The sequence below is a fragment of the Mobula hypostoma genome, chromosome 26, assembly GCF_963921235.1.
Source record: "Mobula hypostoma chromosome 26, sMobHyp1.1, whole genome shotgun sequence".
Lineage (NCBI taxonomy): Eukaryota > Metazoa > Chordata > Chondrichthyes > Myliobatiformes > Myliobatidae > Mobula > Mobula hypostoma.
The window spans coordinates 5,974,136-5,995,265 of NC_086122.1; the positions used below are offsets into that span (position 1 = coordinate 5,974,136).

The window sequence follows — 21,130 nt, forward strand, 5'->3', positions numbered from 1 at the left end:
GCCACATCGGGAGGCGGGGGGAGGGGGGGGGGTGTTACCAATCAATCACTTTGATGACTGTGGTAACAGAATCAGGAAAGAATGTAGATTTCCTTCCCTAAAGATTACAGAACCAGTCATAGTTAGAGTCATAGAGCCCTACAGCACAGTAACAGCACTTTGGCCCATCTAGTCCATGCCTGCACCTGAACCTTACGTCCTTACCCCTCTCATTCATGTACCCAATTCCCCTAACTGTTGAAATCGAACCCACATCCATCACTTCTGCTGGCAGCTCGTTCCACACTCTCACCATCTCTAAGTGAAGATGTTCCCCCTCATGTTCCTCTTAAAGATTTCAGCTTTCATCCTTCGCCCATGATGTCCAGGTTTATCTTACTGTCTATCAGTTTTCTGGTCACCACTTCCGAGACAAGCTCCCCCTTCTCACCTTTTAATTTTCAATTATTTAATTAACTGAATTAAATTTCTACAGCTGCTGTGATGGCATTTGAACTCAACTGTGAGCTTAAGCTCCCTTAATTCACAGACCCAACACCACCACCCCTCCTCCCCGGCAATTGTAAATCACAGAACATTTATCAGCCAAGAACAAGGAACAGGCCATTTGATCTATCACTTCCAGGCAGGTAGGAAACAAGCTCCTCGGCTGTCCTTTCTGCACGGGATCTGTAACCTTACCGGTCACCACCCCTCAAGTATATATCCAGATACTATTTAAAAGCAAGAACAACTTCTGGAGCAGAATTAGAGCATTTGGCCCAAAGAATCAGTGCCATTTCATCATGGCTGAAATTTCCCTCTCAGCCCCATTCTCCTGCCTTCTCCCATATCCCATCATGCCCTGACTAATCAAAGATCTATCAAGCTCTGCCTTAAATACACCCACAATGCCTTTGGCTCCATGGCCGCCTGTGGCAACGAATTCCACAGATCCACCATTCTCTGGTAAATAAATTCCTTCTTATCTCCGTTCTAAATGGGCATCCCTCTACTCTGAGGCTGTGTTCTCTGGTCTTAGACTCCCACACCATAGGAAACATCCTCTCCATGTCCACTCTATTGAGGCTTTTCAACATTTGATAGGTTTCAATGCGATTCCCCCCCCCCCCCCATTCTTCTGAATTTCAGTGAGTACAAGCCCAGGGCTTCGAAGGTTCCTCGTATGGTAAGCCTTTCAATCCCGAAGTCACTTTTTGTGAAATTTCCATTAAGGTACTATTGCAAAAACAAAACAACCTAGCTTCACTAACCTCTCCACATAGTTACTGCTTTTCAGTCCTGGTGGATCTCCTTGTCAATATCTCCATTACAAAAATATCTTTCCTTTGAAGTCTTCAAGCAGCAATAATCAACCTGTATATTATTCTAATATAATTCTGATATTCTTTGCCTCAGTCTAAATGGAAACCTTATCACTTTCTAACCACCTTAATTGACTTACCCTGTTGCCTTTTACAGATCTGTAGGTATACAATACAAATTCTTCCTTGGCTCATTATGTTTCCATTTATTGTATATTATTTTGACACATTACAGTTCCCATACATATTATCTCACACATCCCTGAATTAAGATGTATTTTTCTTTCTTCTGCCCAACCAATCAGATGATCTGTTATCTTTTTGAGTTGCAAAACTATTCACTCACCCAGTCACATGGGGAATCTCGGAATCAGGTTTAATATGTTGTTTTGTGAAAGCAGTACACAACAATACATTAAAATACAGTCAGAAATATATGTACATAAAAACATAAATTAAATAAGTAATACAAAAAGAGAGCAAAAATAATGAGGTAGTGTTCATGGCTTGGTTCATTTTCCGTTCAGATGGCGGAGTGGAAGAAGAAATACCTCAACAGTTGGGTGTGTGTCTCCAAGCTCTTGTACCTCCTCTTTGATGGAAGCAATCAAAAGAGGGCATGTCCTGGGCGATGGGGAACCTTAATGATGGATGCCGCCTTTTTGAAGCATCGACTTTTGAAGATGTCCACGATGTTCGGCAGGCTAGAGCCTGTGATGGAGCTGGCTGAGTTTTCAACCTTCCCCAGCTTTTTCTGATTCTGTGCAGTGGCCCGTCCGTACCAGACGGTGATCCAACCCGTTCGAATGCTTTCCATAGCACCCCTGTAAAAATTTGGTAGAGTCTTTAGCGACATACCAAATCTCCTCTAATTCCTAATGAAATATAGCCACTGATGTGCCCTCTTTGTAATTACATCAATATGTTGGGCTCAGACTAGACCTTCGGAGATATTGACACCAGAAACTTCAGACTGCTCACCCATTCCACTGCTGATCCCTCGGTGAGTTCCCTCGACCCCCCTTCCTGAAGTCCACATAAATTCCTTGGTCTTACTGATGTGAAACCACTCGAGCAACTGACCTATCTCAGTTATCGTCACCATCTGAGATTCAGCCATCAGCAAATGTGTCATCAGCAAAGTTATAGATCTGCCTGCCTCTGCCATCTCTCATCCACCCCTAAATAATCTGGTGACCTATCCACACTGGCCTAGCTTGACTTCTAGTCTGCAACTTCTGAGGCTATCTATGGGAAAGGAGAACCATCCTGGTCATTTTTGCTTTTGCAAATACACACCGCTCACTCTATTACCATCGGATCTTTGCCACTGGAATCCAATAATACAATTTTCAGACAAGAATTCTCTCTTTCATCTCTGATTTTTTGATCATCCCTGAATTAATCATGAACATTCAGTCATCAATGGTTTAAGCTGTGGAATTTTCACTTTAAAGCTCCATCTATAACTCTTTTCATTCCAGAGTAATCTCCTTAAAATTTAGCAGCATTGACTGTGTTTTTGGTCTTTGAAAAAACTTGTGGTTATATGGTACTTGAGGACTCCCCAAAGCACCTTACTGCCCATAGAGTACCTTTGAAGTGTGACTACTGTTACGTGGGCCAATTTGTATACATTAAGTCCTGTAAAAACCAATGTAGAAGAAACGAACAATCTATTATTAACATGGAGCAGTTTATCTATTATTAATGTGGATGCTGAGTATTTTTAAAATTAAGATTAATTGCAAGATTAAAAAATAAGGATTCATGATTAATTATAGTTTTGATGACAATGACAAAAGATAACAGATTTTCTCAACTTTTAAATGATTTTTAAAATTTTAAGCAATGATGCAGTGTATATGTTTGAGCGATGAGAATTTCTGCTATCACCCATTCAGATATTAAGTTCCATACTCTTCCTCCTTCTGGGTGAAATGGTCATCTCTTGTCTAATCCTGCTATCAATTGCTTTGAATATATGCCCCCTGTTATAGATCATGATGAGGTCAGTAGAATGTACTGTTATGTACCCCTGGGGTTCCTTTTTGCTGTGGATTGTCATTTTAAGGCACAAGAAAGAACTGAGACTAACTTTTGGATTCTGCTGAGAGAGAGAGGGGCAGAGGCTGCCTCTCAGCTCATGTTTACACATTTACAAGGACACTGACTACTGCTGTCAGCTTTTGGGTTGCCATGGAAAGAGAGGGAGGTGGAGTTATTTGATGGGCAATTGATGTTATAGTTTCTCTGCAGCATGTTTACACTTCTGCAAGGACACTGGCAGCTTCCAAGTTCTTACAGAGAGAGAAGAGAGGAGCTGCTTGATGGACAGCTGGTATTCAGCACGGGGAGATAAATAGAAGGTCAGCTGTTAGACCTACAGGCACATGGTTTTGCACACTGAATGAGCTTTGTTGTGCCCACAGAAAAGGTGGGTTTTGGAGGATCTATCGGGCGGATTGATCAGTGGCTCTCGCAGTGTGAAAAGGGTGTGACCGGTGGGGAGTTATTCGTGTGGCCGACCCTCGACTGGGTTGATAATTCCACCACAGAAGAACGGTCCCCTTTGTTGTGGTCACACTCAGTGACTTCTAAAGGATTTCAGAGGACAACGGGAAGATCGACGGCATCAGCTCACCTGAAGACTCAAATCTCTCCCTCTCTCTCTCTCTTCATCACTACTCAACTCAATACCACGAACTGAAATGAACTTTACTCATCATCGTAAGACTATCTACTTACCCCTAGACTTGAAGAAGCTTGGTTTTCATATATTTCCACACACACACATATATATATAATCATTGCTAACCTGTTTGATATATCTGCATTTATATCACTGTATTGCATAATTACTAATAAATACCATTAGTTAATAGCAATACTGGACTCCAAAATATTTTCCATTTCTGCTTGTTCTTTAACCCGTCACGGTGTACGTGACAGTACATACAGTACTAAGTAACTCCTTCACACAAAACACAGAACGTAATCAACAAATATATTGCGGGATATATAGTAAATTAGCAAAGAATTTAGAAAGTTCCACTTACAAAGTGTAGCAGAAGTCTAGAAAGCCCTGCTTCAAACAACAATTGAAGGAAAGGGAATTGTTAATATGACGAAGCCCAGATTAAAGGTCTCAGTCCAAAACGTTCACTGTTTACTTCCCTTCATAGGTGCTTCCTTGACATGCTGAATTCCACCAGCATTTTGTGTGTTGTTAGTATTAAAGATGGGTTTTGTACATTGAGATTAATGAAAGGAAGTATAAGAGACAAATGGCCTGGAATGTGAAATTAGGTCACAGATCCTCTTGAAAGCTTTTGGAGCATAAAATCTACACAGCTTGATGCAGTCAGAATCAGAGATAGCCCGCAGGAAAAAAAAATGTGGATTTTGGAAGTACAAATTCAAAATAGAAATTGCTAGGCCAGGTAGGATCTGTGTGTAGAGAAAGTGAGGGGCAAGAACCCTTCATCACAAGCGGTAATTGTCTTTATTGTCAAATGAATGAAAACCTTTGGTTTGCATGTCATCAAGACAGATGATGCCATATGTAATTATAATAAAGCTGTAAAAAAAAACCGAATGCTGTATATAGCGTTACAGCTGCAGAGGCATTGCAATGCAGTTAGATGAACGGAATGCAAGTGTAATGAGTACAAGCAGTCTCAAGGGTTCATGTTTTAGCACAGGGAGGTCCATTCAAGACTCTGGTAAGAGCTGTCCTTGTGTTGTAGTATGTACAGTACTGTGCAAAAGTCTGAGGCATGTGTAAAAAATTCTGAAAAGTGATGATGCTTTCGAAAATAATTAAATGAAAAACTTCTCAAACAAAATGAAAAACATTTACCATAAAGGGTAGTAATCAGTAAAAAACTAAATCAAATCAATATTTAATGTAACCATCCTTGGTCTTTAAAACTGCATCAGTTCTCTTATTACACTGCTGTGCAGTTTTATAAGAAAATCGACTGGTATGCTGTTCCAAGCATCTTGGGGACCTTGCCACAGTTCTTCTGCAGAATCTGGCTGTCTCATTTGCCTCCATCCTCTCCAGGTTATCCCAGTGATGTTGAGATCAGGGCTCTGTGGAATTCTGTTGCAGAATTCTTTGTTCTTTCTCTCGCTGAAGATAGTTCTTTATGACCTTGGCTGTGTGCTTGGGGCACAACTTTTAACAACTGTCTGCCGCAAAACTTCTGCTTTGGAAAGAGCTTGCTGATGCAGGATGACCAGATTGTGTCTTGTTGCAAAGCTCAGTCTTGCCATGGTGGAAGGATTGATGATTTGAACATTAAACTGTTACATATGCGACACCCTCACCTTTTAGTCTGGTTGTCCTTCGTCTAGTTTGATTCTTTCTGCACCCATTTCTGTTTCAGTTATCAGTCTAGTTCATTCAACTCATTACGTCATTGACCATCAGCACCTTTGTTTAATCATGCACTGGGCTACATACCTACAAAGTAATTACATTTTTATTTGAAAATTACTTTCTTTAACAAAGTACAAAAAATTCCTTGTAACTTTTTTTTGGAAAATTAATGTTTGCAAATCTAAAATGTGTTCTTTTATACTGATACTCTAATAATGCAAAAGACAAAGAATAAACATCTAAAACAAAATTTATATAAAAAATCTAGGGTGCCCAAGACTTTTGCATAGCACTCTATCCTCTGCCCAAAAGGAGTTGGGAGAAAGGAGAATTTCGGAGATGACAGGGGTCCTTGATTATGTGAGCAGGTTTACATAGAACATACATAGAATAGTACAGCACAGTACAGGCCCTTCGGCCCACAGTGTTGTGCTGACCCTTAAATCCTGCCTCCCATATAACTCCCCACCTTAAATTCCTCCATATACCTGTCCAGTAGTCTCTTAAATTTCACTAGTGTATCTGCCTCCATTACTGACTCAGGCAGTGCGTTCCACGCACCAACCACTCTCTGAGTAAAAAACCTTCCTCTAATATCCCCCTTGAACTTCCCACCCCTTACCTTAAAGCCATGTCCCCTTGTATTGAGCAGTGGTGCCCTGGGGAAGAGGCGCTGGCTGTCCACTCTATCTATTCCTCTTAATATCTTGTATACCTCTATCATGTCTCCTCTCGTCCTCCTTCTCTCCAAAGAATAAAGCCCTAGCTCCCTTAATCTCTGATCATAATGCATACTCTCTAAACCAGGCAGCATCCTGGTAAATCTCCTCTGTACCCTTTCCAATGCCTCCACATCCTTCCTATAGTGAGGTGACCAGAACTGGACACAGTACTCCAAGTGCGGCCTAACTAGAGTTTTATAGAGCTGCATCATTACCTCACGACTCTTAAACTCTATCCCTCCACTTATGAATGCTAACACCCCATAAGCTTTCTTAACTACCCTATCTACCTGTGAGGCAACTTTCAGGGATCTGTGGACATGTACCCCCAGATTCCTCTGCTCCTCCACACTACCAAGTATCCTACCATTTACTTTGTACTCTGCCTTGGAGTTTGCCCTTCCAAAGTGTACCACCTCACATTTCTCCGGGTTGAACCCAATCTGCCACTTCTCAGCCCACTTCTACATCCTATCAATATCTCTCTGCAATCTTTGACAATCCTCTACCCTATCCACACCACCACAAACCTTTGTGTCATCTGCAAACTTGCCAGCCAACCCTTCTACCCCCACATCCAGGTCGTTAATAAAAATCACGAAAAGTAGAGGTCCCACAACAGATCCTTGTGGGATACCACTAGTCACAACCCTCCAATCTGAATGTACTCCCTCCGCCACGACCCTCTGCCCTCTGCAGGCAAGCCAATTCTGAATCCACCTGGCCAAACTTCCCTGGATCCCATGCCTTCTGACTTTCTGAATAAGCCTACTGTGTGAAACCTTGTCAAATACCTTACTAAAATCCACGTAGATCACATCCACTGCACTACCCTCATCTACATGCCTGGTCATCTCCTCAAGGAACTCTATCAGGGTTGTTAGACACGATCTGCCCTTCACAAAGCCATGCTGACTGTCCCTGATCAGACCATGTTTCTCTAAATGCCCATAGATCCTACCCCTAAGAATCTTTTCCAACAGCTTTCCCACCACAGACTGGTCTATAATTACCCGGACTATCCCTACTGCCTTTTTTGAACAAGGGGACAACATTCGCCTCCCGCCAATCCTCCGGTACCATTCCCATGGACAACGAGGACATAAAGATCCTATCCAGAGGCTCAGCAATCTCTTCCCTTGCCTCGTGGAGCAGTCTGGGGAATATTCCATCAGGCTCCGGGGACTTATCCGACCTAATGTATTTTAACAACTCCAACACCTCCTCTCCCTTAATATCAACATGCTCCAGAACAGGGGTCCCCAACCTTTTTTGCACTGCGGACCGTTTTAATATTGACAATATTCTTGCAGACCGGCCGACGGGAGTTGTGGGGGGTGGGGTGTGTGTTCAAGTAGGGTTGCCAACTTTCTCACTCCCAAATAAGGGACAAAAGTAGCAGTCAAATACCAGACACTTGTGCTCACCCGGAGAAAGACTACCATGACCATGAAGCCTTGCGCTGGCACCTGTGTGCGCATGCGTGACGTGCCGGGTTTTTTTCTGCAAATCCGTTTTGGCTTAATCTTCCCGATTCTGTTAAACGAAACTACACTGTACATATTTCTACTTCTACTTTATATAGGCTGTGTATTTATTATATCATTTCTGCTTTTACTATATGTTAGTGCTATATTAGGTTTTATGTGTTATTTGGTATCATTTGGTAGATTATTTTTTGGGTCTGGGAACGCTCAGCAACTTTTCCCATATAAATTAATGGTAATTGCTTCTTCGCTTTACGCCGTTTCCGCTTACGCAAGGTTTCGTAGAAACGCTCTACCTTAGCGGGGGAAATATGGGACAAGGGCGGTCCCGTATGGGACAAACCAATTTAGCCCAATATACGGGATGTCCCGGTTAATACGGGACAGTTGGCAACCCTATGTTCAAGTTCAACAGTGTGTGACAGGGAATGAAGAAAGGTGCAGCTGACTCATATCGTTTCCTCACGGCCCGGTAGCACATGCTTTGCAGCCCAGTGGTTGGGGCCACTGCTCCAGAACATCAACCTTACTCATATTGTCCTCATCATCATCAAGTTCTCTCTCATTGGTGAATACCGAAGAGAAGTACTCATTGAGGGCCTCACTCACTTCCACAGCCTCTAGGCACATCTTCCCACCTTATCTCTAATCGGTCCTACCTTCACTCCTGTCATCCTTTTGTTCTTCACATAATTGAAGAATGCCTTGGGGTTTTCCTTTACTCGCCAAGGCCTTCTCATGCCCCCTTCTTGCTCTCCTCAGCCCCTTCTTAAGCTCCTTTCTTGCTTCCCTATATTCCTCAATAGACCCATCTGATCCTTGCTTCCTAAACCTCATGTATGCTGCCTTCTTCCACCTGACTAGATTTTCAACCTCACTTGTCACCCATGGTTCCTTTGCCCTACCATTCTTTATCTTCCTCACCGGGACAAATTTATCCCTAACATCCTGCAAGAGATCTCTAAACATCGACCACATGTCCATAGTACATTTCCCTGCAAAACATCATCCCAATTCACACCCGGAAGTTCTAGCCTTATAGCCTCATAATTCGCCCTTCCCCAATTAAAAAATTTCTTGTCCTCTCTGATTATATCCTTTTCCTTGATAATGCTAAAGGCCAGGGAGCGGTGGTCACTGTCCCCCAGATGCTCACCCACTGAGAGCATCAGTTTCCTGAGGCCGTGGGATTTCCTCACGGGAACAAAAACAAACCACAGGGACTGGAAAATAAAACAAAAAAAAACAATGCTGTAAACACTCAGCAGGGCGGTCAGCATCCGTGAAGAAACAGAACTTCTGTTTCCCTCCACACAGATTCTGCCTAATGCACATTTTACATTTTTTTCCTACCTTCCTTATTCATTTGAGTGGACTTGTCACCTGAATAGTAAGCAAATACTTTGAGAGGCTGGTTAAGGACTATATCTGCAGCACGCTACCACCCAAACTGGGCTCCATACAATTCAGCTACCAACACAACTGGCTGACACTATTGACACTAGAGCCACAGCTCTACACACCATCCTTACACATCTGGAGAAGGATGCTTATGTGAGAATGCTGTTCTTGAACTACAGTTCAGCATTCAATACCATATTCCATCCAGGCTCGACAAGAAGCTCAGAGACCTCGGCCTTCACCCTGCTTTGTGTAGCTGGATCATGGACTTCCTGTCGGATCGCTGGCAGGTGGCAAGAGTGGGCTCCCTCACCTCTGCCCCTCAGGTGCTCTTCAGGGCTGTGTCCTAAGCCCCCTCCTGCACTCTCTGTATACCCATGACTGTGTCGCCACCCACAGCTCCAATCTGCTAATTAAATTTGCTGATGATACCTCATTGATTGGCCTAATCTCAAATAATAACGAGGCAGCCTATAGAGAAATCATCACCCTGACACAGTGGTGTCAAGAAAACAACCTCTCCCTCAGTGTCACAGGAGAACTGGAGACAGCTAACCCCTGTTGCCATCATTGGATCTGGGGTTGAGAGGTTCCTTGGTATACACATTACTGGGGATCTCACATGGTCTGTACATATTGGCTGTGTGGTGAAAAAAACACAACAGCACCTCTTCCACCTCAGATGGTTGAAGAAGTTTGGTTTGGGTCCTTAAATCCTAAGGACTTTCTGCAGGGGCACAATTGAGAGCATCCTGACTGGCTGCATCACTGCCTGGTATGGGAACTGTACTTCCCTCAATCACATGACTTTGGTGCGGGGAGCCCAGTGCATCTGTAGATGTGAACTTCCCGCTGTTCAGAACATTTACAGGGGCAGGTGTGCAAAAAGAGTCCGAAGGATCATTGGACACCCGAGTTACCCCAACCACAAACTGTTCCAGCTGCTACCATCCGGGAAACGGAACTGCAGCATAATAGCCAGGATCAACAGGCTCCGGGACAGCTTCTTCCAGCAGGCCATCAGACTGATTAATTCATGCTGATACAACTGTATTTCTGTTATATTGACTGTCCTGTTGTACATACTATTTAGTACAAATTACTATAAATTGCACATTTAGACAGAGGCGTGACGTAAAGATTTTTACTCCTCATGTATGTGAAGGATGCAAGTAATGAAGACAATTCAATTCAATATTGCCAGAGGGCAGGGGTCAGGACTTGCAGAGAGATGAAGCTTTGGCCAAACATTCCCTTTAATGTGCCAGGAAGCGTCTTTAAGAAATACGCGAGAACGACGAGCTATCGCGAGATGCGATCCCCTCTCCTCCCTGAGGCGGCGCGGGAGCCATCTTGTTTGAGGACGGTATTTCCGAGCGGGGGGGCAAAAAGGCGAGTCAGGCCGGAGAAGAACGGCGGCGGCTGGCTGGAAGGAGGCAAGTGTCGGATAGGCGGCACGCCACAGACCAGCAGGTGAGTGTGGTGCAGGACCGGGGCCGGCCGGCGACGGGAGGATATGGGGCCATGGCGCCATCTTGAGCCTGCGCCTCCCGCCACTCTCATTGGTGGACACGGGTCAGAGGTGTGATTGGTCTGAGGGCCGCGGCCGCTATTGGTTCACGAGTCCGAGCTCCGTGCACTGCCTGGCGTCCCGGTGGCTGCCCGCCATCCTGGGGGCTGAAGGTCCCAGCCGCTGGCCCTCCTTTTATCCCCGCTACCCGGCCCTGCTTGGCGCCATGGGCCTTGGCTAGCAGCCGCGCGTCTCACTCAAACCCGCTTGAACACCCTTAATGGGCGTGCAGCTGGGCCAATCATCAGGCACAGACCGTGGGATAGTTGGCGCGGACTCGTCTACCCACCAATCAGTGGATTCTGGGGGCGGGTACGGTGCCGCAAGCAGGTTGGATTCTATCTTGTCCGTTTCCTAGTTGCCCACCGCTTGCATTGTGTTCAGCAAAGTTAAGGTGTTCACTGTCCTGGAGTTTTGTAATAGACCCTCTGTCCTTGTCGGAGAGGGATGGTAAACGGTGGGGGGTCGGTCATCTTCCCGGGGAGCTGGGGGTGAGGTGGGTGCTCTGTCCTGGAGTTCGGACTGGGACTTTGGATGGTTAATGGGTACTCTAGGTTGCAAGGAGCTTTGACTGGATCCTTGTAACTTCATACTACTCTCTATTTTTTGTTCTAATTGCGAGTTTGATTTAGTCTTAATAATCTATGCCTCTCTTGCTCTGCACCCTATTTGAGTGCTGCCGCAGACACAAATTGACTCTCCTTATTTTCTTACGCTGCTAATAGCATGCAGTGTTCTTGAACATGTATTGTTTCAGGCCCCATACCAGAACTTCCCCGAAACTTCGTCAGTATCAATCTGTTGGAGGAATTCAGTAGGTGGAGTAGCATCTGTGGGGGAAAATGAATTATAGCTGTTTTAGTTAAAACTTTAGAAAACTACCCACCAGGGATTAGAACTGAAGGAGCCTCTTAGATGAGTGGTGAAATGTCTTCTAGACAACACAGCAAGTCCAATTACCTTGATTTATTACTGCTTGATACAGAATGACCTGGATGACTGAGAACCTTGATAGACTTGTATCGGATGCTGCTCTACCCTTGACCTCTTCCCCACAACTCCACATACAATCTCTTGTGCCTCCATTTTCCTGTTCTTTAATCTTTGCAGTATGCAAATTTATTTTAGTGATGGTCTACAAAAATAACAATGATCACGTTTCAAAAGGAACTTAGTGTGCAAGCAAGATAAATTCTGCAAATGTTGGAAATGAAAATAATACACATACAGTAAGTAATATAGTAACCAGTCGACGTTTCAACGCACTGTTCCATAGATGCTGCCTGGCCTGCTGAGTTCCTGCAGCATTTTGTGTTTATTACTTGGTGTGTGACGGTTTGGGTTCTAAATGGCTATTGGTATGTTTCAGGGGATCACATTCTTGCCAGTTTGAATGGTGTGTTCTCAAGAAAGTAACAAACTGTCTAGTAAGGAAAGAATTTGCATGTTAAGCTTGGTGCACCTACATCTCTCTTCCCAACTCTCACAACTACCTCAGTTGATGTAAAACCTTCTATCATTTTTCTTTAAACATTGGTGTATTTCTCTTTGGCGTCTAATCAATATTTTCCAAGTAATATGGTAACGACTTTCAATTAATTTAGAGACATACAGCATGAAAATGGGTTCTCCAATGTCTGCACTGTCCATTTTTCCATTTGTTTTATTCTCCCCACATTCTCATCAACTGCTGCCAGATTCTGCTAAATGACATACTCTCGGTGGTGTACTACCATATGTCTTTGAGATGTTGGAGAAAACTCATAATTACAGGGAGAACATGCAGACTTCACACAGTACCTGAGGTTAGCACCAAGCCTGTGAGGAGGTATCTTTACTAGCTCAATCACTGTGCTGCCCTTTATAACACTGTAATTTTTAAAAAAATTACTGGGGTGCCACAGTAGTGGTGGTTAGTGTGACACTATTACATCTGGATGTTCCGGAGTTTGGACTTTAATTCCAGTGCCATTCTGTATGTCCTCCCTGTGGAATACGTGGGTTTTCTTTGGGTCCTCTGGTTTCCTCCCCCAGTCCAGTAGGTTAATTGGTCATTGTAAAATGGTCCATTGTAAAAGCAAAAGAGAGGGCATACAAGGAAGCCATAGCTAGTGGGAAGATAGAGGATTGGAAAGGTTTTGAAAACTTGCAGAAGGAAACTAAGAAGGTCATTAGGAAGGAAAAGATGAGTTATGAAAGGAAGCTGGCGACTAATATCAAAGAAGATACTAAAAGCTTTTTTAAGTGTATAAAGGGTAAACGAGAGTTCAGGGTAGATAAAGGACTAATACAAAATGACGCTGGAGATATTGTAATGAGAGTCACAGATGGCAGAGGAACTGAATGCATACTTTGCATCGGTCTTCACAGTGGAAGACATCTGCAGTATACCAGACATTTCAAGAGTGTCAGGGAAGTGAAGTATGTGCAGTGAAAGTTACGACTGATAAGGTGCTCAGGAAGTTTAATGGTCTGAGGGTGGATAAATCTTCTGAACCTGATGGACTGCACCCTTGGGTTCTGAAGGAAGTAGGTAGAGATATTGCAGAAGCATTAACAAGGATCTTTCAAGAATCGATAGATTTTGGCATTGTACTGGATGACTGGAAATTTGCAAATGTTACTCTGCTATTTAAGAAGGGTGCGAGGCAGCAGAAAAGAAACTATAGACCTGTTAGCCTGACATCAGTGGTTGGGAAGTTGTTGGAATCGATTGTTAGGGATGAGATTATGGAATACCTGGAGGCACATGACAAGATAGGCCAAAGCCAGCATGGTTTCCTGAAAGGAAAATCCTGCCTGACTAACCTGCTGCAATTCTTTGAGGAAATTACAAGCAGGGTAGACCAAGGAGATGCAGTAGATGTGGTGTACTTGGATTTACTGAAGGCCTTTGACAAGGTGCCGCACATGATGCTGCTTAGAATTACAGGGGAGTTACTAGCATGGGTGGAGCATTGGCTGATCGGCAGTAAACAGAGAGTGGTAATAAAGGGATCCCATTTTGGCTGCCTGCTGGTTACCTGTGGAGTTCCACTGGGGTCGGTGTTGGGACTGCTGCTTTTTACGATGTATGTCAATGATTTGGACTACAGTATTAATGGATTTGTGGCTAAGTTTGCCGATGATACAAAGATAGGTGGAGGAGCGGGTAGTGTTGAGGAAACAGAGAGCCTGCAGAGAGACTTGGGTAGTTTAGGGGAATGGGCAAAGAAGTGGCAAATGAAATACAATGTTGGAAAGTGTATGGTCATGCACTTTGGTGGAAGAAATAAACGGGCAGACTATTATTTAGATGGGGAGAGAATTCAAAATACAGAGGTACAAAGGGACTTGGGAGTCTTTGTGCAGGATACCCTAAAGGTTAACCTCCAGGTTGAGTTGGTAGTGAAGAAGGCAAGTGCAATGTTGGCATTCATTTCTAGAGGTATAGAATATAAGAGCAGGGATGTGATGTTGAGGCTCTATAAGGCAGTCGTGAGACCACATTTGAAGTATTGTGTGCAGTTTTGGGCTCCTTATTTTAGAAAGGATATATTGACATTGGAGAGGGTTCAGAGAAGATTTGCGAGAATGATTCCAGGAATGAAAGGGTTACTGTATGAGGAATGTCTGGCAGCTCTTGGGCTGTATTCCCTGGAGTTCAGGAGAATGAGGGGGGATCTCATAGAAACATTCCGAATGTTAAAAGGCCTGGACAAATTAGATATGGCAAGGTTATTTCCCATGGTAGGGGAGTCCAGGGCAAGAGGGCACGACTTAAGGATTGAAGGACGTCCATTTAGAACAGAGATGCGGAGAAAATACTTTAGTGAGAGGGTGGAAAATCTGTGGAATTTGTTGCCACAAGTGGCTGTGGAGGCCGTCATTGGGTGCATTTAAGGCAGAGGTAGATAGGTTGATTAGCCAGGGGCATCAAAGGGTATGGGGTAAGGCAGGGGAGTGGGGATGACTGGAAGAATTGGATCAGCCTACGATTGAATGGCGGAGCAGACTTGATGGGCCGAATAGCCTACTTCTGCTCCCATATCTTATGGCCTTATGAAGTTAGGGTTAATCAGGTCTGTCAGGTGTTGCTGGGGTAGCGTAGCTCAAAGGGTCGGAAGGCCCTACTCTGCGTTGTAATCACTAAATGAATAAATAAAACTGGGTAAACCTGAGACACATGAGGTAGTTCATTTGTGAAGAAGCAAATAAGATGGTATAATAAACAGGACAATATGGAATGTGAATCAAAGGATCTTGAAAGGTACCTGTACAAATCTATAGGTTTAGGACAGCATTGTTCAAAGTGGCCTTGCGGTTTTAGCTAGGTATATAAGAGCAGGGAGGTTGTGCTAAATTGGTTTATAATATTAGTCGGACCAAGCCCTAAGTGCTGTACTTTATAATGTACACTGCGCCATTCCCTCTACACCTACGATTGGATGGGTTGGCAAAGCTCAAATGACATCAATAAATTTGCTGGTGACAAAATTGTAGGCAGAATCTCAGATGGTGACATTGATGGTCTCCATCAATCTTGCACCAAATGTCAGTTGCATAAATTGTCGAAGAATAGATTGTAGACTTCTGGAAGGACACTCACCAATCATCACTGAGGAGACAGATTCTTGCATTAATACCCTGAAGCAGATGATTGGGCAACTAAAACTTTCTTTATGATTGACATGACAGTGGAGAATTTTCCCCTGAAGCAGATGATTGGGCAACTAAAACTTTCTTTATGATTGGTGTGACAGTGGAGAATTTTCCCTCACATTTCCCGTCTCACTTAATTTTGAACTTACGCAAGTGCTGCCTGATATCATGGGCAGTCTTGTACCTCCCACTAGAATTCAGCTTTCTTGTCCATGTCTCAACATACCCTAACCTATAATGCCCTCAGTCACACATCAGCCACAAAATATGAGGAACTTGCAATATTTTTTATCAACAAAATGACATCTATTAGTTGTCAAAATGACATCTATTAGTTGACATCTATTAGTTGTCAAAATGACAACTACTGCACAGAGTCTTGTCATCTTCAGAAGTTTTCGAATGACTCTGCCATAGTTGGATGCATCAGCAAGGAAGATGAGGTTGAGTACAGGGCTATTGTAGGAAACTGTCACATGGTGTGAGCAGAATTATCTGCAGCTGAATGTGAAAAAGACTAAGGAGCTGGTGGTAGACCTGAGGAGAGCTAAGGTACCGGTGACCCCTGTTTTCATCCAGGGGGTCAGTGTGGACATGGTGGAGGATTACAAATACCTGGGGATATGTATTGACAATAAACTGGACTGGTCAAAGAACACTGAGGCTGTCTACAAGAAGGATCAGAGCCGTCTCTATTTCCTGAGGAGACTGAGGTCCTTTAACATCTGCTGGACGATGCTGAGGATGTTCTACGAGTCTGTGGTGGCCAGTGCTATCATGTTTGCTGTTGTGTGCTGGGGCAGCAGGCTGAGGGTAGCAGACACCAACAGAATCAACAAACTTATTTGTAAGGCCAGTGATGTTGTGGTGATGGAACTGGACTCTCACAGTGGTGTCTGAAAAGAGGATGCTGTCTAAGTTGCATGCCATCTTGGTCAATGTTGCCCATCCACTACATAATGTACTGGGTGGGCACAGGAGTACATTCAGCCAGAGACTCATTCCACCAAGATACAACACAGAGTGTCATAGGAAGTCATTCCTGCCTGTGGCCATCAAACTTTACAACTCCTCCCTTGGAGGGTCAGACACCCTGTGCCAATAGGCTGGTCCTGGACTTATTCATAATTTACTGGCATAATTTACATATTACTATTTAACTATGTATGGTTTTATTACTATTTATTATTTATGGTGCAACTGTAACGAAAACCAATTTTCCCCCTGGGATCAATAAAGTATGACTATGACTATTGCTACAGGTACTGGTACCTCTGCAGTCAATCTCATGAAAAGATGGCAACCATGACAAAATATACAAGTATTTCTGATTCAGATTGTGATAGGGTAAACCATCTACTTGCTATTTCGACCCTGTTCCTTCCACACCTTTTAATAACTTTTTAATAATGTTTTCAAATCTGTCAGGAAAATTAACACATCCCTTGAAACTGGAGTTTTCCCAGATGCCTTCAAACCCCTATTTAAAAAGTCAACCCTTGATAGTGAGGTACTAGCTAACTGCAGGGCTATATCAAATCTTTCCTTCCTGGGCAAGATTTTTGAGAAAGTAATTTTCAATCGATTCAACAACTTTCTGAATGAGAACAATACATCTGGCAAAGTTTCAGTCAAGTTTTAGAGCAAACCACAGGACAAAACATGGCCCTTACCAAAATGCATCAGTGACCTTGAGCTTGGCACAGATGCCAACAGTTTCTGTTCTAGTTCTTCTATTATTTAAGTGCTGCCTTCAACAATTGAGCATAACATTCTCCTAGATTGCCTTGAGAACTGGGTTGGCCTCTTTGGTAATGCCCTTCACTCGTATATCTTGGAAACTTTTTTTGTCTGTCATGGAGACCTATTTTCTAAGAGCTACGATGTACCTTTTGGTGTTGCTCAGGGAAGCTGTCTTGATCCCCTGCTCTTCTCCTTCTACGTGTTCTCCTTGCAGGACATTAGCGAGCATAAAGTGACACACCATTGTATAGCTCGGTTGAGCCTGATGGTGATAACACTTCATCTTGTCTGACATCTGGTATGGCTGCAATGAATAAATGGATGAGCAATAATTTCTTAAAATGAAATGAAGATAAAACTGAAGTATTTTTGGTTGGTCACAAAGCCAAAAGAGTTAAGTCACATAATGATGCTGAAAAACTAATTCACACCTTCATATCAGATAGACTAGATTTCTGCAATGTACTTTGTACTGGCTTTCCAAAGCAGTCTATTGACAAACTGCAACTTATTCAGAATGCTGCTGCTAGACTTTTAACTAAAACAAGGATGGGAGAGCATATTACTCCAATCCTAGCTACTCTGCATTAGCTTCTTGTATCTTTTAGAATTGATATTAAAGTTGTCTTACTTGTTTTTAAAACTCTTAATGGTCTAGGACCAGTGAATATTACATAATGGGTTTTGTTCTATAATCCTGCTCGGGCTCTCGGGTCTTATCCCATTAGTCTCTTAAATTTAAACAATTTTCTTCAAAAGATAAATGGTGGGTCAGATTTTTTTGAACTAAACTGTGGAATTCAACACCAAAACGAAAAAGGATGTAGACTCTGTTGACACCTTTAAACGTCAACACAAAGCCTATTTACTTAACCTTTTAACTAACATCTATTTGTCTTTTATTTTCATTGTTTTTATTTTTAATTTAATTTTCATGTTTGCACTTTATCACATTGTAAAGCACTTTGAATACATTGACTGTATTAAAAGTGCTCTTTAAATGAGTCGCTGTTATTATGTTTGAATTGAGACCTGGAGTCATCTAGATCTGGCAAAACCCAATGTGAATTTACTGTGCCTTGAAAAAGTGTTCAGTGCCTGCAACTATTTTTGTATTAAAAGAAAAAGTCCAAAGCCTGTCACCAATTTACTAAAAATTAGAAACCAAAATTGAGGCTGAGAAAAGTATTCATCCCCTTTGTAATTTTGACACTAAATTTCCTCAGGTGCAATACTATATGTTACCTTACCAACTCACCCAATTTGTTGTAGAAAATTGGAGGATCATCTGTTTTCAATGAATTCTTAAGAATAATTTCTCCCTCTCTCTGTAAGGTCTAACCGTGTCGTAGATTTTCAACAGACCAAACCAAAATGAAGAGGAGCATTCAAGACAAGTCAGGGAAATGATAATAGAGAAGCAAAAACCTGAGGAAGGGTATAAGACCATTTCAAAGGCATTCAGAGCCTCAGAGCTCATAGCAGTCCATCATGAAAATGTGGAAAATGATGAAACCACAGCCATACTGCCTAGTCAGAGCTGACCTTTTAAACTTGGTCGCCAGAGAAGAATAGCACTTGTAAGATGAGCTACTGTGATGCCAACAGTCATTCTGAGTGAGCTGCAGAAGCTGGTGGCTCCATTTGGAGATGAATTTTGTGGCTGCACAATCTCTATCCTTGCACAGAAAGGGTATTTATGGAAGAGTGGCAAGGAAGAAGCTCTGGCTAAAAAATTGGCATATCCTTGGCAATAAAGACTTTGCAAAGAATCACTGTTAGGATGTAGAGGAGGTTTATCTTTCAGCAGGACAATGACCCAAAGCACACTGCCAGAGCAACCATGGAATGGCTTTAGATGAAGAAAATTGATGTCCTTCAGTGGCCCAGTTAGAGTCCTGACCTTAATCCCATTGAACATCTTTGGTAAGACCTCAAGGTTGATGTCCACCACCTCTCTCCAACTAACCTGACACAACTTGAACAACTTTGCAAGGAGCTATGGGCAGATCTTGCTTCATTACATTGTGAAAGCTAATTGAGACTTACCCAAAATGACGACTGGCTGTAATAGTTGTGAGGGCTGGTTTAACTAAGCGCTGAACAAAGGTGGATGAATACTTTTGAACTGCTGACATCTCAGTTCTTTGTGTTTTTAGTTTTTTATGCTTTACAATTTTCCCTGTGTCTTCTTGGGCTTTACTGTGAAAAAAGGAACATGTAGCAAACATGAGTTAAATTGATCAAAATCCCTGGTTCTAATACCCATGTGAACAAAAGGTTGGGGTCTGAGTACTTTTAAAAGGCACTGTGTACACACTATCCTCGTTATATGCAGGGGATGCGTTCCTCGAAGTTGACGCATAATGGGAATAATTATTTAAGTGGAGAAAATAGGGATATGTTCTGGAGGCTTCCTAAATATGTTTTATCTGTAATTTATTCACATTTTCATACCAATACGACACAAAAGCAGTACCACAAGGCAGCATTAGGGTTATATTTAATCAATTTAATGTAATGAATCGTAGAAAGTTAACAGTACTCACCAACAGTGGCAGGTGTGTTCGCTCCGGGAGATGAGTGGTTGTTGTGGTGTCTCGCAGCTTTACATGGATAAGGTGGATGGCTGTGTGTCGTCAGGATCATCAAGGACAGCAAGGGGTGAAGGAAGACTCACAGAACTCTCAGTACTGCAGGCAGCAGAAGATGACACTGGTTTAAAGAAAGTGGTGAGGGTTGTTTGCTTGGCAGCATTTTGCTTTTCAGCATAAATTTGCTTGTAGGGAAGAAGGCTTGACTGCAGGGAACGACTGAAATGCTGACTTCATTGTAAACTTGGGTCCATGTTCATCGCCATTCGTGACAAGTGTTCCGCAGCCTTAAAAAATTCTGCCAGTTGCTTCACCGTAAAATTCTTCACCTGCAACTCAACACTTTCTTCTTCATCATTATCACCTTCAGTCTGAGTTAAACGCAGAAGGTCATCCACACTTAATTCTCCATTGTGAGAATCCAGGAGTTCTACCACATCAGCAGTCTCAAGATCTGAGAATCCTTCCCCACCAACCTTACGGCTCAGGACCACACTATCCTGGACAGCTGCAGTGAAGGCAGGAAACCCCTTGAGGGTGTGCACACACTCTGCCCAAATTGATTTCCACGCTCCATTGAGCATGGAAGACCTGACCTCTTTCCAGGATTCATCAATGTTGTTGATGGCATGTCTGATGTTGAAGGACTTCCATCATTCCCTCACCATTGGTAAGCTCTTGGGATTTTCAAAATCGTCTGTTGCTTGCAGCATCTGAGAGATAGTTCGCCGTAAAAAATATGCCTTGAATGTGGATATCACACCTTGGTCAAGTGGTTGAATCAGCAATGTTGTGTTAGGGGCCGGAGAGGCACTGTTATGTCAGGATGAATGCTGTCCAAATATTTAGGATGGGCTGGTGCATTGTCAAGCAACAAAAGAACTTTAAAGGCAAGATTCTGTTCCCGGCAGTAGTGTTCGGCCTCAACAGCAAAATGATTAGCAAACCAATCTTCAAAGATTTGACCAGTGACCCAGTGACCAGCTTTCTTGTTAGCTGCCCAGTGGACAGGAAGCATATTCTTACTCAAACCCTTAAGAGCACGGGGGTTTAGTGAATGGTAAACTAAGAGAGGCTTCATCTCACAGTCTCCTTCGGCATTGGAACACATAAGCAAAGTCAATCAGTCCTTTGCTGCCTTGAAACCTGACGCAGTTTTTTCATCCTTACTTGTGTAAGTACGTTTCGGCATACGCTTCCAAAAAAGCCCGGTCTCGTCTGCATTAAACACTTGCTTTGGTGTGATGCCTAACTCAGCTATCAAAGCCTGCAACTGCACAG

The 21,130-nt window shown here is 43.0% G+C and overlaps 1 protein-coding gene across 2 annotated transcripts in view; it reads left to right on the forward strand.

Moving 5' to 3' along the window:
* The first annotated feature begins 10,573 nt into the window (after positions 1-10,573).
* Positions 10,574-21,130, forward strand: part of nfyc (nuclear transcription factor Y, gamma) — a 101,583-nt gene continuing 91,026 nt past the window's right edge. Inside the window, exon 1 of one of the 2 annotated variants that reach the window (XM_063033934.1) lies at positions 10,574-10,774. The gene's annotated coding sequence lies outside the window, so the exon portion shown is untranslated. Of the gene's footprint in view, positions 10,775-10,854; positions 11,202-21,130 lie in introns of those variants that run through there. The other variant, XM_063033936.1, reaches the window with a different exon arrangement.